The sequence below is a fragment of the Microcaecilia unicolor genome, chromosome 12, assembly GCF_901765095.1.
Source record: "Microcaecilia unicolor chromosome 12, aMicUni1.1, whole genome shotgun sequence".
Taxonomy (NCBI): Eukaryota; Metazoa; Chordata; class Amphibia; order Gymnophiona; family Siphonopidae; genus Microcaecilia; species Microcaecilia unicolor.
In genome coordinates, this window is record NC_044042.1 from 73505438 (window position 1) to 73515532 (window position 10095).

The following is a 10095-nucleotide window of genomic DNA, read 5'->3' on the forward strand; positions in this document are numbered from 1 at the left end:
TATGTTTTTACTTAATTTTTCTTTATTTGCATATGTATGTTTTTATAGACTCCTGATGCAGGCCTGACGGCCGAAACACAACAGTTGTGTCGAGTCTTTTCATCAATAAACAAGCTTTTTAAGATTCTTGTCTCCAGGATTTGAATTTCCGTGGTCAAACATCCCACTCTCACACTAATATCACTAAAAAGCACATTTCACGTATGTAATGAGAATTCATAGCAACTGCTGATCATTTTGGGATCTTGCCAGGTATTTGTGACCTGGATTGGCCACTGTTGGAAACAGGATGCTGAGCTTGATGGACCTTTGGTCTTTCCCAGTATGGCAATACTTATGTAATCAGCAGCAGACACAGCACATAGTACACACGTATTTTGTTTGCATCAGAAAGAAGGTTTATTGGGTAGCAGTGAAAGAGAAAAGCAAAGGTACTTTCATGTATGACGTTTTCAGAAAAGTGAAAGAGAACTCATCCCAGGGACAGCTTTAGGTGATGGCATTTGCTGGAAGACAAATTTTGAGTGGAGTTTACATCTTTTCTTCATATTTGTTTACTTTGGATGAGATAACTTTACCATCTTCCATCTCGTCAGTGATTGTCGTAACCTTTCTGACTTTCTGTACCTCTGAAAATCAAACATGTTTATAAGTTTTAGTATACATCAAATTAAAATAAAATGAAAGCCAAACTATTATACCACGGACAACTTAACCAACTTTCGCAAAACTTTGAAGACATTTCTCTTCAACAAAGCCTACAAAAATAATCCTTGATGAATCAAACTACAAATCTTTGAAGACATTTCTCTTCAACATAGCCTACAAAAACAATCCTTGATGAATCATACTACTCCATACATCACCCAAACGCTCTAAAACACTTCGACACGACCTTACCCATTACCTTCTAATTAATTCCTCTTTTACTTCCAATTTATTACCGACTGTATCTAACACTATGTAACGATCATACCAAATTAACACCCTGTAAGCCACATTGAGCCTGCAAAAAGGTGGGATAATGTGGGGTACAAATGCAATAAATAAATAAATAAATTATAGTCAGTTTCTATGTAAATATGGGCAGACTTCTACGGTCTGTGCTGTGAAAATGGCAGCTACTAATCAAGGTCACGTATACACAAAAAGTAGCACATATGAGTTATCTTGTTGGGCAGACTGGATGGACCATGCAGGACTTTCTCTGCCGTCATCTACTATGTTCACGTTACTATGTTACCTTTTTTAGCAGAACTGGATGAAGAATGCGAGCCTTGAGAGCCTTGAGAGCCTTGAGAGCCTTGCCAGCCTGAAGAGCCTTGTGAGCCTGAAGAGCCTTGTGAGCCACTATGAGAACCGCTGAAAGGAGAAAATTTCACTGATGAATATTTTACCTGCTGGGAAATTGCATTCAAAGGTAGACTTGGAGTTAAATAGGGAATCTCAGTGTCTTTATTTTGAATAAGTGTGGTTTTGAAAACTATGGGGCTTATGTTGAAATTATAAACGTATCATTGTGGAGTTTTTGACTTGTGATAGACAAAAGCTATGGCCATCTTTATCAAAGGCTATTCAGCATTTTTGACTGAGGTCTTTTTTTTTCTCCACATGCTTTCATGCCCATATTTCATTTACTCGTTATTTCCTCTGACAACACAAAACCATATTCTTTTGAGCTGCAAACATTGTATGGATTGTAATGGTTTATTTCAGTTTCATCTCTTTGATGATTTTGTTGATGGTAATTAAAATCACCCGTTATTATTGTGATGCCAAGGGCCCTGTTTACTAAGCCGTGCTGTAGGCGCGCAAACCTTTTAGCGTGTGCTAACACTAGAAACACCCATAGGAATATAGTGGATGTTTCTAGTATTAGCATGCGCTAATTTTTAGCTCACATTAAAAACCACGCCTAGTAAACAGGGCCCCAAATTTGCTTACTTGCCTACTTTCTTTTAACATTTCATCATTTGGTCTTACCCATTAGGGCAACTCTTATGTTCTTATGCTCTTTGTAGGAGAAAATGGGTACATTTTATGTTACCTCATTTGGGGCCTTTTTACTAAAAGGTTGGCATGTGGCAACAGGTTTGCAGCACGCCAATCGGTAGCCCGGTGGTAGTTCTCACCCTCAGCTATTTTTGTAGCGCTGGTGCTTACCCAGTGGTAATTGGGTAGTGCCACGCAATGCCCTATTACTGCTAGATTAGCATGGGAGCCCTTACCAGCACCTCAAAGGGTGGCAGTAAGTGCTCCCCCTCAAAATGGCCATGTGGCAAGTGGTTCATTTATCACATGGCCATTTCTTTACTAGAAAAAAGATAGCCTTTTACTCGCTGCGGTAAAAGAGGGCCTCAGTGTGTGTCAAAATAACACACTGCCACTAGCACAGGCCTCCATTTACCGCAGCTTAGTATATGGGTCCCCTTGACTTAGAATATTCACAATTAAGAATGCATGATCAGAGACAAACATTTTGAACTCAATTTTGTATTATCATTTTGTAATTTCATGTCCCAGGCTGAAATTTAGTTTTCTGTTTTTGATGGCCTCATACCCATGAGCTTAACTGTTATTGAATACATCGATCTGACACCATCATCGTTCACATAATAAGGAATAGGTTTCTTGATATATTTAGTTGTTTTCTGGGATGACAACACAAATCCTTAGTTGCCCTTTTACTAAGCTGTGGTAAAAAGTGGCCTGCGTTAGTGTGGATTCGTGAAAATGGCACTCGCTGGGCCATTTTTTTTCCCATGGCTGGAAAAAGCTTTTTTTAATTGGGCAGTAAATGGCAATGTGGTAAAATTAAAAGTAGCATGCGGCTATTTACTGCCTGAGCACTTTCCGCCACCCATTGACCTAGTGGTAAGGGCTCACATGTTACATGCACGGTACTCATGCCACCAGGAATGCCCCCTGCAGTAGAAAAGAGAAAATTATTTTCTACTGTGGGAAAAAGCGTGCACCAATTTCAGAATTATCACCAGGTGCTCGCACTATTCCAGTTGCATTCACTTTATATTAAGCTTTTTTAGAAACCTTTTTGAAATAGTCATAAAATTAATGATTCTACTTCTATGCTACAATAGGATGTATTGTGCCTTCTGGATTATTGAAGACGGAATAAACTGCATAACTATGCTTATGCACTGCAGTAGTAGAAAGGATATTCAAAAATATTTTTAACGTTAAGAGGATGTTTTATGTAGGATAGTAGGAAATTTACTTCCAAGTTGATCTTTCTTACCCGTTAAGATAATCTATGAAATGAGTTAAATAGACAGACTGTACCTGATAGTGGAATCATTTACTTACATTCCCTCTCCATCCAGCAGGCGGCGATAGGTCTCAATTTCCATCTCCAGACGGGTCTTGATGTCCAAGAGAATTTCATACTCTGCAGACTGGTTCTCCATGTCTGCTCTTATGTCGCTTAGCTGTTCTTCTATAGCGGAAATTGTGGCCTGTATTTTTGCAATCTCCATACAATAATGACCTTCTTTTTCTGCCAAGGTTTGTTCAAGAGATTTTTTCTGTGGGTAGATTTAAAACAATTATTTAGCTGACAAAAATGAAATGTCTGGAGATCATAGAATATGATTAAAATTGCACGACTGAAACTACATACAGGTGTGTGTTTTCAGTGTGCTAATATACTTTTCTCTGTGATGTCATGAATCTATGATTCAGTCTAAAGTAGAAAAACAACATGATACACCTTTATAAAGTTTTACCACAGTCTGGGGCTCATTTTCAAAAGAGAAAAAAACATCATAAGGAGGCAGAAGGATGTTTTTTTCTCAAAAATGGCCACGTTGCAATTTTCAACATTCTGATGTTAGTTTTGTTCCACAGTTCATCCAAATTTCAAGAGGGCATGACAACTAGGGCCAAAGATAAAACAATCATGACTAAGAGGCATTTTACTAAGCCGCCTGAAATTTTTTACCACGCCGGGAAAGAAGCCTTTTTAAAAATGGGGTAGTAAATGGCTGAGCTCCAATATTAAAATTAGTTCATGACTATTTACTGCCTGAGCTCTTACCACCGCCTTTTAGAAGGTGGTTTGGACTCATGCCTTATTCGTGCAGTGAGCAGGCAGTGGGTGGTAACGTGGATGCGCTGCCGATTACTGCCTGGAATGCCCCACATGGTGTGCCAAATTTGGAACTACTGCTGGGCGCCTGTACTAGCCCGGCAATAGATTATTATTATTATTAGCATTTGTATAGCGCTACCAGTCGCACGCAGCACTGAACACCTGACACAGAGACACAGTCCCTGCTCAATAGAGCTTACAATCTAAAATAATACAGACGGACTAGACAATAAGGGCGAGGGAAGTACTGGGTGAGAAGGAATAAGGGGGAGGCAAATGAGTAGTGGCTAGGAGCCAAAAGCAGCAGTGAAAAGTTGGGTTTTCAATAGATTCAATTTAGGGCGTGCTACCTGTGCAGTAGGATTACTGTGGGTTAGTAAAAGGGCCCCTAAGTGACCAAATGACCACTGAAGGGATTAAGGCACAATCCCCTTATTCCCCCAGTGGTCACTGGCCACCTTCCACCCCCAAAGATGTGAAAGAAACAATACACATCATCCTCTATGACAGATTCAGAAGTTATAGGCAGTCCCATTAGAACAGTAAGCAGGTCCCTGGAGTAGCCTAGTGGTCTGGTCTGTGCAGTGGACTAGAGATAAAGGGACACAGGCCCATATCCCACTCTAACTGGTACACTTGTGGTGGAAAGTGTGAACCTTCAAAAACCTAAGGAACCTACAAATAGCTGACACCTGCAGGCATAAGATATATTGTTGTGATATACAGTTGGATAGAGTAGATTTTTGGTGGGTATTGGAGGACTCAACATACAAGATAAGGGGGTAATGGTGAGATGAGTACCTGGGTCCTTTTATGTAAAGTCCATTGCAATGCCCCCTAGGGTGCCCCACTGCTGTGCAGAGATGTTTGTGTAGTCAGTCTGCTAAGAATGCTGCCCCCCCTCCCCGACCCCATACATCCCAATGGCTTATTTTTCTGTGTTTTTCCCTCTGATTTTTTTTAAATGCTCCTTAAAGATAGATGCATTAAGCACAAAAACATCTAGCAAATGGCCATTTTTGAAACAAAAAGTTAGACGTTTTTCTGTTTGAAAATGACCATTTTTGCTACTGGATTTTTGGAAGTATTTTGCAAAACATCCAAAATTGAATTTAGACTTCATATAAAAATCCCATCTCTGTGTCATTTTCATAATGGTATAATGCACCACATAAATTGTATGTATACTTTTCTGACTTATGGTCACATAGTAAAATGATCTCCATTTTAGTTTCAGATAAAACATGCTTTTAGACCATTATTTAAAGAGGATATTTACTGCAAAAGAAACTGGAATGTTGCCATTAAGGCATGTACAGAGTTGTTTTTACAGTTGAAAATGATATCTGGGTGATTAATTACATTGTGATTTGACTGTTCAAATTCAACTCACTGACATGTTCTACTTTTATTTTATTTGAAGCATTTCTAGACTGCAAAGATCAAAGTAATGACTATTTATCTCCTGCATACCGTGGCAAGTAAAGACTGTAGCTCTAGCTCCAGGCCCTGAAGAGTTTTTCTCAGATCTGTGATTTCGCTCTTGCTTGTGTGCACCTGTTCAGCACCTGCAGAGATTTCCTGTTTCAAGCCTTTACTCTAAGACAGAACAGTGAAAAGGAGATTAGAGGTTAGTTAGGAAGATCCAGTGTTTGTAAAACGATCATTGCTTCAACAGAAAACCATTATGTATATACTTACTGCTTCTTGGAACCTGTTTTCAGCGTCTTTGCGATTCTGCTCTGCAAGGGTTTCATACTGTCCTCTCATGTCATTGAGCAGCTTAGTCAGGTCAATGCCTGGAGCAGCCTTCATTTCTACATTGAGCTGGCCAACACCACTTGATTGCACACCTTTGACTTCCTAAATTATGGAAAATACAAGTATAGTTATACTTATAAAATACATTTTCTGTTCTTGTAAATTTCCAGTTTTTCTCTATAACGCTGCCATGCATTGGAAAGAAAAGTGAAATGCTTTGAAATATAAAAGATATGGAATCATGCTATACATCTTTTGCCACCTAGGTTGGCACCCAAGATGACTGAGCTATTGTCAGAATTTCTGAGTCATGGACATTCTTTTCTATCCATGAACTTAGCTTTAGGGAAATGTCTTAACAGCATAGTATTTCTTCATCAGAACATGAAGCACAACATGAATACTAGGCCATTTCCAAGTATTTTGGATTACTATCATAGAGTCTTGAACTATAAGAACATGTAAATGTTGAGAGAGAACTGAAAGCATGGAGACTCCTCTCACCTCGTCATGGTTCTTCTTGAGCATGGCATATTCTTCAGTCAGACTTTCTAGTTGTGACTCAAAATCAGATTTGGACAGTGTCAGCTCATCCATGACTCTGCGCAGGCCATTGATGTCAGCTTCAACACTGTGGCGCAAGGCCAGTTCATTCTCATATCTAATAATTCAGGGCAGTTTAGTTTTAGTTAACTTTCACAAACATGCTTTCTGTCCTATATGTGCTACTTGTTAATAAAATTTCATAAAATGATTTTGAGCTATTTTCATTTTCTAGGGGAGTTTGAGGAAAACATGTATAGAATGTTGAAAACAACAGTAAAAATGGTACATCCATAATATCCTTTTCTGAACTGTAGCCTAATAGAAACCACAGTTTTGCTCATATTTAACACATAACCATTTCCCATTATAAGTAGATCATGAAACTTACTTCAGCTTGAAGTCATCAGCTGCCAGCCTGGCATTGTCAATCTGCAGAATGATCTTGGCATTGTCTATGGTGGCTGCAATGATCTGTAACACACAAGGATAGCTTGCAAGTTCTACTGGATTTTATCATTGCGAAAATCTATACAATTGTGAAAAATGAACATCTTCTAATTTGAGATATACATTTTTTTAGTCTATAGAAAGCAAAATGATAAGAAAAAGTTCTGCATTTCTTATTAAATATAGTCATATTATTATGGTTTATCCCCGCCTGATACTAGATAAGCTAAAGAAAAGGACAGTAATTTGCTGAATCAAGTAATGCCTTAAATATCACCCTAAATAATTTATCTAGATGTGGTAAGTTATAAAATAAAATACAGATAATTCTCAAACTGACATTTCAGAAAGCTTTTTTACCTGATTTCTCAGGTCTTCAATCATCTGATAATATTTGCTGTAGTCACGACCTGGTCCACCAGTGGTCCCTCCTGGACGGTGCTTGTCATACCATTCCTTGATTCTTTGCTCCAGCTCAGTATTTGCCTGTTCTAAGGAATGTACTTTCTCCAAGAGGCAGCCAGACGGTCATTGAGATTTTGCATAGTCTCTTTCTCACTTCCAGAAAGAAGACTTTCACCTCCTCCTAAGCCACCACCCTGAGCGCCCCCAAAGCTACCACCAAATCCACCACCTTGGCCACCTCCAAAGCTACCACCTTGGCCACCTCCAAAGCTACCACCTTGACCACCTCCAAAGCTACCACCTTGGCCACCTCCAAAGCTACCACCTTGGCCACTTCCAAAGCCATCACCAAAGCCAGATCCTTGGCCACCTCCAAAGCCTAAGGCTTGGCTACCTCCAAAGCCAACAACTTGGCCACCACCAAAACGTTGCTGAGCCCCAAATCCACCACTCTGGCTACCAGCAAATTGTGCTCCAGCAGCCCCTACACCAATTCTAACTGAGCCACTCTTCTGTTTGGATGAGCATGATTGAGAAGCCATGGTGGCAAGTAGAAATGTAGCCCTTTCAGGAAAAGTAAAGAAGCTGAAGCAAGGGACTGAAAAGGCTCATAAGTTTGATCCTTTTATACAAAATGATGTGGGTGTATATCAAACTTCAGCATTATTTTCTTGGTACCAAATTAACCTCAACCCTGCCTTTATTAATTATCATTCATTTATATCTAACCTTTGTGAATAGGTCCATTTCTTTTGAAAGGCGCATGTTAAATTGATGGGTGGAGTGGTGTTAACCTTAATGTCTTTTCATCAGTCAATCATAATTAGGAATATTTTTACCCATCTTTTAGCTTTCATTCTGTCCAAACAGCTTTTTTACATTTACCCACCCATTCTCTGTATGTCAGTAGTTGCTGTGTACAGAAAGAATTCTTTAGAAGGAAAAATAAATATGTTTGAATAAAAAGGCACTTATAATAGGTTTATTTCCCTTCAGATAACACTTGTCAGAAAATACTGCAAATTTCTTCAAAAATATTTGTACATGCATGTAGTCCTCTGTGGACATTGCATACCTACTACTAAACATTTCTATAGCGCTACTAGTTTTACACAGCACTGTACAAATGAGCACGAAGAGACAGTCCCTGCTCAACAGAGCTTACAATCTAAATTGGACAGACGAACAGACAGCTAGGGGTGGGGAAATTGCAGTGGTGGGGGTGATAAGTGAGGGTACTGAGTAAGAGAGTCATGATTAGGAGTCGAAAGCAATAGCAAAGAGGTGGGCTTTAAGCCTAGATTTGAAGACAGCCAGAGACTGAGCCTGACGTACCGACTCAGGGAGTCTTTCCAGGCATAGGGAGCAGTGAGATAGAAGGAACGGAGCCTGGAGTTAGCAGTGGGGGAGAAGGGGGACGACAGGAGATATTTACCCAGTGAACGGAGTTCACGGGGAGGAGTGTAGGGAGAGATGAGAGCGGAAAGGTACTTAGGAGCTGCGGAGTGGATGCACTTGTAGGTCAATAAGAGAAGTTTGAACTGTATGCGGAAGCGGATAGGGAGCCAGTGAAGTGACTTGAGGAGAGGGCTAATGTGAGTATTGCGACTCTGGCGGAATATAAGACGTGCAGCAGAGTTTTGGACAGATGGAAGGGGAGAGAGATGGCTGAGCGGGAGACCAGCGAGAAGCAGTAGTCTAGGCGAGAGGTGATAAGGGTGTGGGTAAGGGTTTTGGTAGCATCCTCAGAAAGGAAAGGGCGAATTTTGTTGATATTATAGAGAAGAAACGGCAGGTCTTGGCAATCTGCTGAATATGAGCAGAGAAGGAGAGAGAGGAGTCGAAGATGACTCCAAGGTTGCACGCAGACGGGACAGGGAGGATGAAAGTGTTATCTACCGAAATCTAGAATGGGGGGAGAGGAGAGGCAGGTTTAGGGGGAAAGATGAGAAACTTGGTTTTAGTCATGTTTAGTTTCAGGTGGCGGCGAGACATCCAGGCAGCGATGTCAGACAGGCAGGCTGATACTTTGGTCTGGATTTCAGCTGAGATATCTGGTGTGGAGAGGTAGATCTGGGTATCATCAGCGTAAAGGTGGTATTGAAAGCCATGGGATGAGATCAGAGCACCAAGGGAAGAGGTATAGATGGAGAAGAGGAGAGGTCCTTGGACAGATCCTTGGGGTACACCAACTGTTTAGCAGGATAGATGTGGGAGAAGGAACCACCCGAGTATACGCTAAGAGTACGTTGGGAGAGATAGGAAGAGAACCAGGAAAGAACAGGGGCCCCGGAATCCAAGAGAGGGATAATGTATCAAGGAGTAAGATGTGATCAACAGTATCAAAAGCAGCAGATAGGTCGAGGGGGATGAGAATAGAGTACAGACCTTTGGATTTGGCCAGTAACAGGTCACTGGAGACTTTAGCAGCGCCGTTTCAGTTGAGTGAAGAGAGCAAAAGCCAGATTGGAGCGGGTCAAGAATAGCTCGAGATGGAAAGGAAGTCGAGGCAGCGGCGGTGAACAGCACGTTCAAGTATCTTGGAGAGGAAAGGGAGGAGGAGATGGGTCGATAGCTAGAGGGGCAGGTTAGGGTCCAGTGAAGGGTTTTTAAGGAGCTGTGTGACTACGGCATGTTTGAAGGCATCAGGAACAATCGCAGTGGAAAGCGAAAGATTGAGGATATGATGGATAAAAGGGATGACAGTGGGGGAGATAGTGTTAAGTAGGTGAGTGGGAATGGGATCAGAGGGGCAGGTGGTATGTTTAGATGAGGAAAGAAGATGTGCAGTTTCCTCATCAGTGACATCAGAGAAGGAGGAAAAGGAG

The 10095-nt window shown here is 40.8% G+C and overlaps 1 pseudogene; it reads right to left on the reverse strand.

Moving 5' to 3' along the window:
- Positions 1 to 375: 375 nt before the first annotated feature.
- LOC115481330 lies at positions 376 to 7873 on the reverse strand (annotated as a pseudogene).
- Between the last annotated feature and the right edge of the window lie 2222 nt (positions 7874 to 10095).